General features: G+C 47.9%; 1 long non-coding RNA gene across 11 annotated transcripts in view; it reads left to right on the top strand.

Annotated features, from left to right (window-relative positions):
* The window catches only part of LOC106997195 (uncharacterized), a 79,526-nt gene that overhangs the window by 27,541 nt on the left and 36,590 nt on the right, over positions 1 to 15,395 (top strand). For all 11 annotated transcript variants that reach the window (XR_013413468.1, XR_013413469.1, XR_013413473.1 and 8 more), the window contains 5 exons: positions 6,868 to 7,013; positions 7,516 to 7,606; positions 12,463 to 12,589; positions 13,959 to 14,023; positions 14,775 to 14,911. This is a non-coding gene — a long non-coding RNA (uncharacterized LOC106997195). The remainder of the gene's footprint in view (positions 1 to 6,867; positions 7,014 to 7,515; positions 7,607 to 12,462; positions 12,590 to 13,958; positions 14,024 to 14,774; positions 14,912 to 15,395) is intronic.

The raw sequence follows: 15,395 nt of genomic DNA, 5'->3' as shown, positions 1-15,395 counted from the left end.
CAACTGATTTTTGTATTTTTAGGAGAGATGGGATTTCACCATGTTGGCCAGACTGGTCTCGAACTCCTGACCTCAGGTGATCCGCCCACCTCGGTCTCCCAAAGTGCTGGGATTACAGGCGTGAGCCAAGACACCCAGCCAAGAAACTTTTCAAAAATGTAGCAATGAATCTATCTCTCTATTTCAATACACATACATCTACCTCATTCTTTCACCTGCTGCAAAATCTTGCTTTTACCTGACAGCACATTTCTTAAAGAGACAGTCTGTGGTCTGTGGTGTTTCCGGAAAGCAGTTTTCTGTTGGGTGATCTTTCTTCATGTAGGTGATTGCCTCAGTGGTTTCACTCCAAGACCCGCAGGGAAGATGCAGTTATTTGAGTGGACTCTTTGTGGCAAGAAATAGAGAACTATCTCATCTCTTAAAAAAACACGTTTCCGGATGAAGAATTCTGTATTTCTTAATAAGTGGTTCTTTCCACTACCAGAGTCATCCTGTATGCCTTTCTAAAGTGATTTTTCTTTTGTCAGTTAGAATAAAGGGGACGGACAAATGTACTTTTCATGTGAAAATGCAGACTGAGAGGTTTCGATCATTCACCTTCACTCTTTAAGACTCGGTTCAAATGTCCCCCTCCCTGGGTCATCTTCCGGATTCCTAACCCACCCCACGCAGCGTTCTCCCGTCTGCTTTGTGTTTTCGTGGCTCGTGTCACCCTGTCCTCACTCATTACACTGTGCTTATGCCTCCATCTCCTTCTGGAGACGGTCAGATCCGTCCAAGTAGGTTTGTCTTTCTATCCCTGGTACCTTACATGATGCCTGACACACAGGTGTTTACTAAATATTATTCCGTGGATGATGGAATGAATAATAGAATGCTAGATTCTCAGTCCTTGCTGGGCTTCTTATAGACCTCGTTATTCATTCAGAGGCCCTCTTTCCTCTCCCTCCTGCCCCCTTGTGGCCATTTCCCTTCTCACTGGGCTCTGGAACCAGTTGAAAGTTGAATGGTGCCAAGCATCTGGTCAACAGGAAGACAGCAATCAAACTGGTGAAAACAGCAGCTTGATAAGGCATGCAGGAAAAAACGCTGAACTGGGGCAGGAGGCCTGGGTTCTGGTCCTAGCTCTGTTACTAATTTATTTATCCATTCATTCATGCATTCAACAACATATAGCAACACTATGCATGTATGTACACATACACACACACCACACACCACACCCACATACACCACACACCACACACACCACACACACACACCACACACACCACACACACACCACACACACACACCACACACCACACCACACACACACCACACACACCACACACCACACACACCACACACCACACACACCACACACACACCACACACACACACCACACACCACACACCACACCACACACCACACCACACACACCACACACCACACACCACACACACCACACACCACACACACCACACACCACACACACCACACACACACCACACACCACACACCACACACACCACACACACACCACACACACCATACCCTCACACACCACACCACACACCACACACCACACACACCACACACACCACACACACACCACACACCACATACACACCACACACACACCACACACACACCACACACCACACACACCACACACCACACACACCACACCCTCACACACCACACCACACACCACACACACACCACACACACACACCACACACCACACACACACCACACACACACACCACACACACACCACACACACACACACCCCACACACACCACACACCACACACACCAAACACACCACACACACACCACACCACACACACCACACACACACCCCACACACCACACACACACACCACACACACACACCACACACACACACCCCACACACACCCCACACACACCACACACCACACACACCAAACACACCACACACACACACCACACCACACACACCACACACACACACACACAACACACACACGCAACACATACGACACACACACAAACACACACCACACACACACACACACACACGGCGGAGCACTGTTCTGAGTCCTGCAGATATAGTGGTGAAGAAGAAAGACAGTGTCTCAGCCCTTGTGGGACTTACCTCCTGGAAGAGAGAGAGACAGGAAAAATACAGGAAAATACCTATTGTTCCTGTCTATCTGTGTGACTCTCCTCTGGGAGGTAAGGAAAGAGAATAGGATGACGTGATAGGAAGTGAAGGGTGCCCACTTCAGTCCCGTGGTCAGGAAGAGCCTCTTTGAGTACTGACATTTCAGCTGAGATGTGAGTGATGAAAAGGAACCAGTCATTCAAACATCAAAGAGAAGAGCGTTCCAGGAAGAACCACCAGTGCAGGGGTCCTAAGGTGGGAACGGACTTTGAGTTTTTAAGGGACGGAGAGATCAGTGTGGCTGGAGTAGAGGTGAGGAGGAAGTGAGTGCAGAGGGGTAGGCAGAAACCAGAATATATCTTGCTTTGAGGACTTTGAATTTTATTTCAAGTACAGTGGGAGTCATGGGAGGGTTTTAGGCAAGAGCATGACATGGCCATTTGGGCTTCACTGTCAAGAGTGGAGAATAAAATGGTGATAGATGGATCAGCTGAGGAGCCATTGCGGTCATTTGGGAAACAGTTAGATGGTGGTGTGGGCGAGAGTGATTAGCATACAGATGGAGAGAAGTGGGCAAGTTTGGAATGTGCTTTGGAGATAAAGCAGACAAGACTTGCTGATGGGCTGCAGGTGGAAGATGAGGAACGCCGGGAGTCAAGACTGGCTCTTAGATGTAAAGGTTGAACAATTGGGTGAATGTGCCTGCCAGCTGCTACAAATAGGAAGCCTGGAGGGCGAGTCTGGGAGAAGAACTCAAGTTCTTCATGGATAAGCTATGTTTGAGTTGCCCCATCAGACATCTAAGTGAAAATGTTAAGAAAGCAATTAGATATTCAAGTGAAGTTTGGGGGAAAATCAGGGCTGGAGACAGAGATTGGGAAGTCATCAGAACATACATGGTCTTCAAAGTCATGAGCCTAGATGGGATCACTAAGGGAGAACATTCAGAAATGGAAGAAAAGGATGCCCAGGACGGATCCCTGGTACCCTCTAACCTTTAGAAACTGATTAGAGGAGAAGGAGCCAAGAAAAGAGGCAGGGGGAGCAAGGAGGGCAGAAGCCCAGTTTGAGTGGGTTGGGGAGGGAAAGAGGAGGCAGCAATGCTCTTTACATGTGAAAGAAATTAAAGAAAGAGTTAGTAGTCAAACAGAGACCTGGAGGTTAAGGGAGATACTTAGAGCATGCACAGAGGGACGATCTAGTGGAGGAGAAATCTGCAGGAGAGAGGGAAGGGATCCAGAGTGCAGGCAGAGGTGGGCTTTGGGAGAAATGAAGGTTCTGTGTCTGTAGAAACAAGAGGAAGGCAGAGAGTCGGCACCCAGATGAAGAGCTATGTAGATCAGGAAGAAGCTGAGGCAGGATTTTCTCTTTGTGTGGCTGTGGTCAAGTCATGCCCTTTGCTGAGATGTGTGGGAGAAATAGGTCTGCTCTGATAATGGTGGAGGGGCTTCTCTGAATACATCCACTTGGCTAACAACACCTGCGTTAGCACCTGCTTTATTCATAAGAGACACAGTGTGGTATTGGGGGAACCTGCCCCTAATATTTCAACATAGGTTCTTTCTATTTTCCATAAGTGTCAGCTGGCTGAGAAATAAAGAGAAAGAGTACAAAGAGAGGATTTTTACAGCTGGGTCACTGGGGTTGACATCACATATCAGTAGGACCGTGATGTCCACTTGAGCCTCAAACCAGCAAGTTTTTTATTAAGGGTTTCAAAAGGGGAGGGGGTGTAAAACAGGGAGTAGGCACAAAGATCACATGCTTCAAAAGGCAAAAAGCAGAACTACTAATAAGGGTCTAACAAAGATCACAGGCTTCTGAGGGGACAGGACAAAGGGAAAAAGCAGAACCACTGATAAGGGTCCAACAAAGATCACAAGGCAAAGAGCAAAAGCAGAACTACTGATAAGGGTCTATGTTCAGCAGTGAATGTATTGTCTTGATAAACATCTTAACAGAAAACAGGGTTTGAGAGCAGAGAACCAGTCTGACCACAAATTTACCAGGATGGAGTTTTTCCCCACCCTAATAAGCCTGAGGCTACTGCAGGAGACCAGGGCGTATCTCAGTCCTTATCTCAACCGCATAAGACAGACACTCCCAGAGTGGTCGTTTATAGACCTCCCCCCAGGAATGCATTCCTTTCCCAAGGTATTAATATTAATATTCCTTGCTAGGAAAAGAATTTAGCGATATCTCTCTTACTTGCATGTCCGTCTATAGGCTCTCTGCAAGAAGAAAAATACCGCTGTTTTTGCCCAGCCCCACAGGCAGTCAGATCTTATGGCTCTCTTCCCTCGTTCCCTAAAAATTGCTGTTATTCTGTTCTTTTTCAAGGTGCACTGATTTCATATTTTTCAAACACACATGTTTTACAATCAATTTGTACAGTTAACACAGTTATCACAGTGGTGCTGAGGTGATGTATATCCTCACCTTACAAAGATAACAGGATTAAGAGATTAAAGTAAAGACAGGCATAAGAAATTATACAAGTATTATTTGGGAACTGATAAATGTCCATGAAATCTTCACAATTTATATTCCTCTGCCACAGCTCCAGCCGGTCCCTCCATTCAGGGTCCCTGACTTCCTGCAACAGTGTGGAAGGTGCAACCCAGAGCTCGTTAGAATAATGGCTCCTAACCACAGAAAACAACACTTCAGGTCCTGTGTAGGTGCTTTCTGTACCTTAGCTCTAATTGTCACTACACCCTGAAAGGCAGGTATGACTACTATTCCCATTAGAGGTATGAAAACACAGAGAGGGCCAGGCGCAGTGGCTCATGCCTGTAATCCAAGCACTTTGGGAGGCTGAGGTGGGTGAATCACTTGAGGTCAGGAGTTCCAGACCAGCCTGGCCAACATGGTGAAACTCTGTCTCTACTAAAAATACAAAAATTAGCAGGGGGTGGTGGCGGGTACCTGTAATCCCAGCTACTCAGGAGCCTGAGGCAGGAGAATCACTTGAACCCAGGAGGCAGAGGTTGCAGTGAGACGAGATGGTGCCACTGCACTCCAGCCTGGGCGACAGAGCGAGACTCCAGCTCAAAAAACAAACAAAGGGGAAGGGGAGATGGCCATGCAACTTTTCTGAAGTGATGGAGTGAGAATTTAAACCCTGCCCCAAACTCATGCTTTTAACCATTACATTCTCTTACCCCAGCAGGGAGAGAAAGGAGTGAAAGGGCTCAGCTAGGAGATGGGCCAGGTGTTGACACCCTCAGGTTAAATACCTGCCAGTCTTCCCAGCAGAGCAAGGGGACACCAACTGCTCACTAATTCCTAACGAGGGTTGAGGGCCGAGATGTCGGTGGCAGGCTCAGAGGCCAGTGTTCCAGACTCCCTGACACTGACCACCTGAAAGCAGAGGAACTGACCCAGAGGAATTGACCCATCTGTTCAGTCCACAATCCAACAGCGCCGCCCATCACATTTGGGAGTTGGACATCTCAACCGGTCACCAGGGCCCTGGCCAAATCCTCAGCCAAGTTACTGTGGCCTTAAGCTTTTTCAGATGTTTACCGGGAAATAATCTTTGTGTGGTGTTGCAATCCTGGATAAAGCAAGGTCAGTTCTTCTGAATACACTGAGGGCCAGCAGGGCTTCCTCCACACCTCCCCACATGGAGAAAATTCAGGAGTGTTCACAGCAGAGGCAGCAAGATTTCTGTTTCATTTTTCTTAGTTTCCTGAAATATTAAATTAGTAAAAAACACAAAACCACAGGTGCAGGAATAAGGAGATGGGGTTCCCGTCCCAGGCCTCTCACTTCTTAGCTGGGTGACCTTGGAGAGTTTCCTAAGTTCTCAGCAAGAGGTTTGGCTGTCAGGTGTTGATCATCTGAAATCCATGGATGTCCATGGGACGTTGGGTAGAATGGTTTTTTAGTGTAATTGAATTCCTTTGTGATCTCATGTCTTTTATTTTATGTATTTATGGATATTTTTTCCAAGCTGTCAAAGGGGCACACGGCACAGAAATGTAGAAACGCTGCCAGAAGATCTGTGGGGTCCCAGCGTGACTCAACGTTCTGTCATTTCCATTAGTGTCCCTTCTGGGATTGGGGCTTCTTTTAACCAAGTCCATCTGGCTGTGGAGGAGTTAAGGGAAGTTTCTCAATGCTGGGTCAGAGAGGTAATAAACAGGAGGCAATGGAACCGTTCACAAGTGGGCTGGAGCCCAGGCCCCTGGAGGGAGAGACCCAGGCCCTTGGGCCTCACATGCTGCCATCATCTGGGTAGGGGGGCCGTAGCATCCACGCACTCATAAGCAGAGTTGGGGACCACCCCGAGAGCAGGGGCAGGCTGCAGCCTGAGATGTCTTGGAAGCCATGTGCTGCCTCAAGACAGAAAGGAGAGGGAGGGAGGGAAAGGGTGGGAGCAGGAGAGGAACTGTGACCTGGGCCATCCTCCTGTCTCTCGCATCATTTCCACTCCTACAACACGGCTTCTGATCATAAAATGTGACGTTAGGATAAGTTCTGGTTCACAGAGGTATCACTGAGCGATCAGCCAGTATCAGATGTGGACACTCATTGTGCCAGGCAGTTTATGTTTCTCTCTTGTAGAAACCATGTAGGTATGCATGATGACAACCATCTTCTCAGGGAGAGAACAGGCTCACAGAGGTCAACAAGTTTGCCCGACATGGCACAGTGAGTGGCCTAACCGAGATTCGCACCTGGATCTGTCTGGCTCCAAAAGGCATGTTTCTTGGTTTGTTAGGCACTGACAAAGCTCTTCCGCACGCACTGTCTGTGAATGGGAACTACCGGCCGGCCTCTGAGCCCAGTGTCAGCCATCCCTCTCCCTCTCAGACTCAGCCGTGCCCACAAGTGAAGAAAAGGATTTCTATGTCTTCACTGAAGTCTGTAAGAAAATGACCTTATTTTATGTATGTATGTATGTATGTATGTATGTACTCATGATCTACTTTGTCAAAAGTGGTATTGTATTGTGTCTAGAGTTTGTGTGTGGCCTGGAAGACTTCTTTTAAGTTTTCTGGAATTAGTATTTACCAGTGGCTCCTCATCAGGGCTATGTAAAGAGCATTATTGGGTTTGAGAATCACAGTGCACTCCATTAAGAATGGCAAGTGGTTTTTCACGGGCTCCATCTCCTGGAGGGGCAAGTAGGTGGGTACAAGGGAGAGGAGGTGACTAAGAACCACAGATTTCACTGCTTTCCAGATTTGGAAGGGGGTTGAGAAATAGAGTGGACCCACTACAGACTCTAGAATAGAGCAATGCACCCCTGGGTCCCATAGACCTTGTCTAGGGTCCGAGAGCCCATTTCCAGAATTATTGGTCGAGTGAGATATTCATAGTAATCTTTGTGCTTTTCCTTTCCACACTTGTTCCACACCTTCCTCAGCCCAGCGGTCCTTCACTCTGGCTACAAATACTTACCATTAAATGAGAAACTTCGGCACATGAACATTTGAAAGAGTCTCCTTGAGCGGACGGTGAGTCATGCATCCAACAATAAGCCCACAAATCATTCAGGGCTCCAGTGAAGGGGTGCCAGGGAAAATCTTTCATAAGGTGCTCATGGAAGCAAGACAAAGAAAATATTTGATTGGTTAATGTGAAAAGTCCCTCATTCGAGGTTAGTTTGTGGTTCCTAATTGGTTAATCTTAAATTTTGTTTTCCTAGGTTAAAATCATTCCCTCTGAGTTGAGTTTCGGTTGGTTACATAGGAACTCAAGGCCCTGGAGCCATCTCAGCCTAGTGGCTTCTCAATTAATTATCTTAACAGTACTGATTCTAGGGCCAGGCATGGTGGCTTACGCCTGTAATGCCAGCATTTTGGGAGGCTGAGGTGGGTGGATCACGAGATCAGGAGTTCAAGACCAGCCTGGCCAATATAGTGAAACACCGTCTCAACTAAAAACACAAAAGTTAGCCGGGCGTGGTGGAGTGCACCTGTAATCCCAGCTACTTGGGAGGCTGAGGCAGGAGAATCTCTTGAACCCAGAAGGTGGAGGTTGCAGTGAGCCGAGATTGCACCAGTGCACTCCAGCCTGGCGACAGAGTGAGACTCTGTCACACACACACAAAAAAATTAGCAAGACATGGTGGCACACGCCTGCAAACCCTGCTACTCAGGAGGCTGGGGCAGGACAATTGCTTGAACCCAGGAGGCAGAGGTTGCAGTGAGTGGAGATCGTGCCATTGCACTCCAGCCTGGGTGAGAGAGCAAGACTCCGTCTCAAAAGAAAAAAAAAGAAAGAAAAAGAAAGAAATAGACTTGTTCACCTTTAAAAACATCTCTTGTGTATTGTCACAGTCTATGCCGCAAGCATTGAAGCCTCACGAGCTGCAGCCGCAGCTACCATTGTGCAGCTATCACCTGGCCCAGCCCGTAGTGTCTGCTCAGCTTGTGAGTCAGGCTGCCTGTTTGTCCCCAAAGAGATGTTCATTTCATCTCAGATGAGCAAAGAAAACATTCTGCTCATGGGAGGATGGTCGTCAGGGTTTTTCTGACACAGCACTAGAGAGAAGATACTTTGATTGCTATCTTCTTGGTGGGGACCAGCAGAGGTAGAAGCATGTCCACGGTTTTCAAGGGTGAGGTTCATAGAAAGACACTGGTGGCAGAGTCTCTTTGGGCGGGCACTCTAATGTTTCCAGGTGGGAGAGTTTGACCTTTAGTGAAAACGGAAAGGGAAGAGGAGGAGGAGGAAAGCAGCTTCCATTAAGAACTTACAGGCTGGGCTCTGTGGCTTACACCTGTAATCCCAGCACTTTGGGAGGCTGAAGTGGGCGGATAACCTGAGTTCGAGAGTTCAAGACCAGCCTTGCCAACATGGTGAAACCCCGTCTCTACTAAAAATACAAAAATTAGCCGGGTGTGGTGGTGGACGCCTGTAATCTCAGCTACCTGGGAGGCTGAGACAGGAGAATCACTCGGACCTGGGAGGCGGAGGTTGCAGTGAGCTGAGACCACGCTATGGCACTCCAGCCTGGGTGACAGAGTGAGACTCCGTTCCCCCCAATCCCCACAAAAAGAACCTACCGTGTGGCCTGAAGCACTGTGCGTTCATTTACTACTCCTTACAGCAACCCCGGGAAGAGTGTCGCCCTCTATTATCCTCATCTCTCATTCACTTCCTTCAGTACCCACATACTGTCAGTTTCAACATTCTGTCCATCCAGACTCCAATATTTCTACTTTGTCCCCTCTCTCCTGCCCCAGTGGCAATGCCTGAGCTCAGGCCACCATCTAATTTGACATGAGGAGGTATGAGATCCACTAAGCTCACCATACACGTCACAGCCTTCGAGGGAGCTGCATTAGGACCTGGGTCTTGGATTGAAGGGAATTTCTCTGTCGAGCTATGATTTTGAGACTGACTGAGATTCTCTGGATACTTCTTTCTGTGTCCCCCGACCCCAGGCCTAAACCTTTGACCTGTTCTCAGAAATTAATCTTTTATTAGTTTAACATTTACTGAGTACTTCCTAAGGACCAGGCATTTTGCTAGATACCCAGAAGATGTGGGGTACAAAATAATACCTTGCCCTTGTGGAGTCTGCTATTCTAGCTCCTTTTCCCTCTGAACAGTTGCTCCAGTCTCCTGCCTGTAGCCTCAGTAATGATCGCGCTCTCTCTGGGAGCAGGGGGTTACCAAGTGGTCTTTATACCAGAAGCTGGACATGGCCTTTAACCAGACAAACTCCCCAAGAGTCAGGAATTCTGCATCCTGTCCTGACAGGCCCTGGGCAACTCTGTTCTGCCCATCCAGGGGCAGGAAGTGGTCTCTTGTGTGACCCCCCCTCCTTCGGCCACCTCCACTCAAGAGAAGGACAAAGGTTAGGGACTCTTGGCATCTTAGGTGCTCAGTTCAACCATGCAGCATATCTCCCTGGGTACCCTGAGACCACAGAGGGACCCTGGCCTCCAGGACAAAAAGCCTACGGACTTGATGTAGGCCAGGGATTTTTCTGGTTTTGGTGTCATGAGCACTCAAGTAGACACGACTTAGATTCATTTTGCCTTTAATGATCAAATGTCTGCTTCCCTGGTACATTCTGTTTCTTTGAACTGGGCTGCTTTGATACAGTTAGAAATAACAAAAATTTAGGAAATCAAACAAACTCAACTTTTAAAAGCAAAATATGTGACAGAAAGATTTGGCTCAGTGAATGTGCTTCAAATAGGAAAAGTTCAATCATGAATAGAAGGCTTACGATTTTGAGGGCCAAGAGGCTCATCTGAAGAATGGCTCCTGGGCCTTTCACAGCCCTAAGGAGTGAACACACACTTTGACTTTTTTCTCTGTAATTTGGTCTGAGATGGTCAGGTCATAAATTCCAGGCTGAGAATTTCACTTCCTTGAGAGTTACCCTCACTCACTCAGAAGGACCCAGCTGATGAGTGGCCTGAAGATTTAGGTATCAACATCACCCATTCCCCAACCCCCTAGCCCTGTGTCTTCATTCTCCTATCCAAGGACCAGGGCTGTGGAAGTTCCCAGAGGCAGGTGCATCCATGTGAGGGGAAGTGACTAGATTTCCCAGAACCCTCTGCTGTAGGAGGGTTGTTTGGGAAGACGTCCATGGACTGCTTAGGGAATTATTACAAGTTCTGTTGCAGGGATGTGCTTGGGTGGGCTGGCTTCAACTGAGGCTCTGAAGGGACTGGGTTTGAAATAGAGGAGAAGGAAAAGTAAAAAATAAACCCAACCAAAAATACCAAAAAAAAAAAAAAACCCAAAAAAAAACCCAAAGCCACTGAAACAATGGTACAAAGGAAGAAGCCCTGTCCCCGTGAGCAGATGCAGATGGAGTGGTGGGGTCAGCACAGCCCAGGCCACTGTCCCAGGCCTCCCAAAGCATTTGTGATAGGCTGGGAGGAAAAACAGCTCTGGTCCAGGGACAGTGTTTAGGGATTAGGGAGAGGCCCAGGGGATAAATGACCACACGAGGACACCCTCAGAACAGAGGGAGGGCCACAGCGTTTAGATTTGGAAATCAGAGGAGCAGAGGGTGCTTTCCACTTCTACCAGCGGAACCCTGCCATGTAGACTGGCAAGTAGACTAATTCACATGGCATAGTGAACATTCCAGCTGAAATTATACAGCTCAACTTCTGGCCGGGTGCGGTGGCTCATGCCTGTAATCTCAGCACTTTGGAAGGCTGAGGTGGGCAGATCACGAGGTCGGGAGATCGAGACCATCCTGGTCAACATGGTGAAACTCTGTCTCTACTAAAATACAAATCTTAGCCAGTTGTGGTGGCGTGTGCCTGAAGTCCCAGCTACTCGGGAGGCTGAGGCAGGGGAATCTCTTGAACCCAGGAGTCAGAGGTTGTAGTGAGCCGAGATGGTGCCACTGCACTCCAGCCTGGCAACAGAGTATATGCAGCTCATCTTCTAACTATATCAACCAACCAGACAACTGCCAGATCTCCGGGTCTCACTGGGATCCATGGACACAAGCTGTAGGTTTCACTATCAGGAGGCTGCCTGAGATCTGTGTCTACTTCTAACATATATGATCTCACTTGCACTTGCACACAGAGAGTTGAATCGACTACATGCTCTTTAAGGCCCTTTACGTTTCTGAGCATCTGTGATTTAATAGAGATCCAGAGCTAAACACTATTAGGGACAAACCGTGCTGTGAATGATGGGTGGACAGCAGGGGAAGGAAGAACTCACAGACTGAACCCACCCTCTACGCTGCGAGATCCTACCCAGATCCCCTGAGACTCTGGGGGATGGGGCAGTTTGCAGGCTTCTCTTGATGTTATAACCAACTAAGATGTATCCTATTTTGTCTTATTTCACTTTTGGTATCTTGATAGGTCATTGTTATTTACACCAAGAGACTGTATCTGTGAGAATCTTATAACAGTTCAGTTAAGGAATCCTCTTCAAGTCAAGGCTTATGGAAAGAGTGCAGGTCTGTGAGCCAAAACATGAGGGTTCTAGGCCCAGCTTAGTCGTCAACTTGGCTCTCGCCTTGGCAATGCATCCGCTTTGCCAGGATCCAAGCTTTATCTCTTTCTCGCTACTTTCACATCCTGTGACTGTGTTGCAATACCTAGAACAGGAGGAAGACAGGGCCCAGCAAGGTGGAGGAAAAGATGGAGTCAGCATGGAAAGTCAGGGGAGGGTTGTATTAGCCTGGGAACCATTCAAACCCTTGGGCCCCTAATGACTCTGCTTGTATCTTTAAATGTTTGACGTCCATTGGCTGCTTTCCATCTTCCAAACCATCAGCTCTTACCAGGGCCTGTGGGCCTCCTGGAAACACCAAGACTCACCGGGTCCCCATTTCTTTTCTGCATATGCATTCACCACGGGGAAGCAGAGCCAGAGAGACGGAGTGTGGCGTGAGGAAGGAGGCCACGTGCAGAGTGCAGCTGGGGAAGATGCTTCTATTTTGAAACTACTGCAGGCCCCCTAGCCTCAGTACCGGGGGAAGACCACCCTCCTGGGTAAATACCATCTGCTATTTTCCTTAGATGAAACTGTTTATCTGAAAAAGGAAATACAAAACACAGATTCTATTTTTCTGCACCATGTGTCTCTGATGGTAATAATAATAGTTGTGCAACCTAGAGTGTGGTTATTAAACCTATCTTACGGTCACAAAGGAGCTGTAAGGAAGCCAAGAGGCACAGAAGCCCTGAGGGAGGATTTGGAGGTTTTGCAAATTCCAAACAATTTTGCAGATGAACTGGAGTAACCCACCACAGAGCAGAAGAGACAGACTCAAACTCCAAGTGCATCTTGTCTTTGTGGAGTTTGTCTTGAAACCAGAAGAATTTCCTCCATGTGTTATTCTCAGTCTTATCCACACAAGGTGGTTCAGCACTCAATCTAGAGGACATTTGTTGAATATAAATGTCTGTCTCCCTAGCACAAAATAACTGGGACATTATTCCATGGAACATTCCATGAGTCCATAGAATAGTTTATTCCATGATCCAAATGGTCTGATTGATTCTTCCACCAAATTCCATAACTAATTACTCTGTGTGTGTGTGTGGGGGGGTGGGGGTGGTACTGATCAGCCCAGAGCTGAAGCCCTTGAGCTCCGGGAGAAAAGCACCCTTTTCTGAAAGCTTCTCATGGTGGGATCAGAGCCAGCCTTGGGACTTTAGCGAGGGGTCTGAGACCAATATGAAGAGGGAAGAAAGAAGGGTCTGGACGATTTTGAACCATTTTTGTGGGAAAACAAGATGACTCTCATGAAGTACCAACCAGACCTGGAACCCAGGCACACACACAGTGTTCCTATCATTCTTCCCTCAGAAGGAGGCTGGTCCTCTCTCCTCCATATGCTTCTAGGGCAGTGAGGGCCCATTCCGGACTCTCCCTCTGTCTCCACCCCTCACGTTGTCTCCGACATGGCCCTTGAGGCTCATTTCACCCATTTTTGCCTGGGTGAAAATAATGGAGGAGGGCAGTGATCCTGCCCCACACCTGACCCCCACCCATCAGCCCTTGCAGTACTGAACAAGCTGAACTTGGGAATGAATAAGAAAGAGTTCTGAGAAAAGAGGAGAAGCAGAGGAAGACCAGAGTTGTCACTTGGGGACAAAAGTGACCTTACCTCTTGTTGACTCCACATTCCCTTCCTTTGGGAAGCTTTTCTTTCTCTATTTTATAGCAATCTGCCCAGTCCATATGGTTGGATGAGACTGGCTGGCTTTATCCTGTACCACCACTGCAGGGGCAGGCACATGACCCAGCCCGGACACTTAGAGCAATCCCTCAGGCAGGACCCTGCATCCAGAGTGGTCAATCTTCCCTCAGATGTTTGCTGAATCTTTCAGGGAATACTCTCCTTTTCTTCCTTAGGTCACTAGCATGAAGGACCATGTCCATCCAGAACTTCCAAGGACCACCTTAGAATCACATTTCAGGTAAGAGCCTTTTTGCAAATAAAGCAAAACAGAGGAACCGTGGATCTATCACTGAACCCTTGGATCCATCTGTGCCTCAGGCAGAACCACCAGTTACTAACTAGTACAGGTGCATAGAAAGGAGGAGATCAGGCTGAGCATGGTGGCTCATGCCTGTAATTCCAACACTTTGGGAGGCTGAGGTGGGCAGATCACCTGAGGTCAGGAGTTCGAGACCAGCCTGGCCAACATGGTGAAACCCTGTCTCTATTAAAAACACGAAATTAGCCAGGCATGGTGGTGCATGCCTGTAATGCCAGCTACTCAGGAGGCTGAGGCAGGAGAATCGCTTGAACCCAGGAGGCGGAAGTTGCAGTGAGCTGAGATCCTGCCATTGCACTCTAGCCTGGGTGACAGAGTGAGACTCAGTATCAAAAAACAAATAAACAAACAAACAAAAAACCTAGAAAGGAGATCAGAGGTGAATGTCCTTATCTTGTGGTGATGCTGACCAAAACTCAAAAGGACATGATGGAGAACCAGGAAAGCCAGTGCTGTCATTCATTCCAGGTCTGAAGGCCCAAAAACCAGGCGCTCTGATGTTGAAGGGCAGGGGAAGATGGGCGTCTCAGCTCAAGAGGAGAGACAGAATTCGTCCTTCCTCCACCCTTTTGCTCCTTTGGGCCCTCCATGGATTGGGTGATGCCTATCTACATTGGTGAGGGTGATTTTCTTTACTCAATCAGATGATTCAAATGCAAATCTTTTCCAGAAACACCCTCACAGACACACCCAGAAATAAACTCTGCCAGCAATCTGGGCATTTCCTAGCCCAAGTGTTACTGGAAAGGGGTCCCGATTCAGATCCCAAGAAAGGGCTCTTGGATCTCGTGCAAGAAAGAATTCGAGGTGAGTCCATAGAGTAAAGTAAAAAGCAAGCTTACTAAGAAAGTAAAGGAATAAAGAATGGCTACCCCATAGACAGAGTGGCCCCAAGGGCTGCTGGTTGGCTATTTTTTTTTTTTTTTTTTTTTTTTTTTTTTTTTTTTTTTTTTTTTTTTTTTTTTTTTTTTTTTTTTTTTTTTTTTTTGAGACGGAGTCTCACGCTGTTGCCCAGGCTGGAGTGCAGTGGCGCGATCTCGGCTCACTGCAAGCTCCGCCTCCCGGGTTCCCGCCATTCTCCTGCCTCAGCCTCCTGAGTAGCTGGGACTACAGGCGCCCGCCACCGCGCCCGGCTAATTTTTTGTATTTTTAGTAGAGACGGGGTTTCACTGTGGTCTCGATCTCCTGACCTTGTGATCCGCCCGCCTCGGCCTCCCAAAGTGCTGGGATTACAGGCTTGAGCCACCGCGCCCGGCCTGGTTGGCTATTTTTATGATTATTTCTTGATTAT

Source organism: Macaca mulatta, chromosome 2, assembly GCF_049350105.2.
Source record: "Macaca mulatta isolate MMU2019108-1 chromosome 2, T2T-MMU8v2.0, whole genome shotgun sequence".
Taxonomy (NCBI): Eukaryota; Metazoa; Chordata; class Mammalia; order Primates; family Cercopithecidae; genus Macaca; species Macaca mulatta.
The sequence above is the reverse complement of the archived record's forward strand: the minus strand, read 5'-3'. Positions and strand labels throughout refer to the sequence as shown.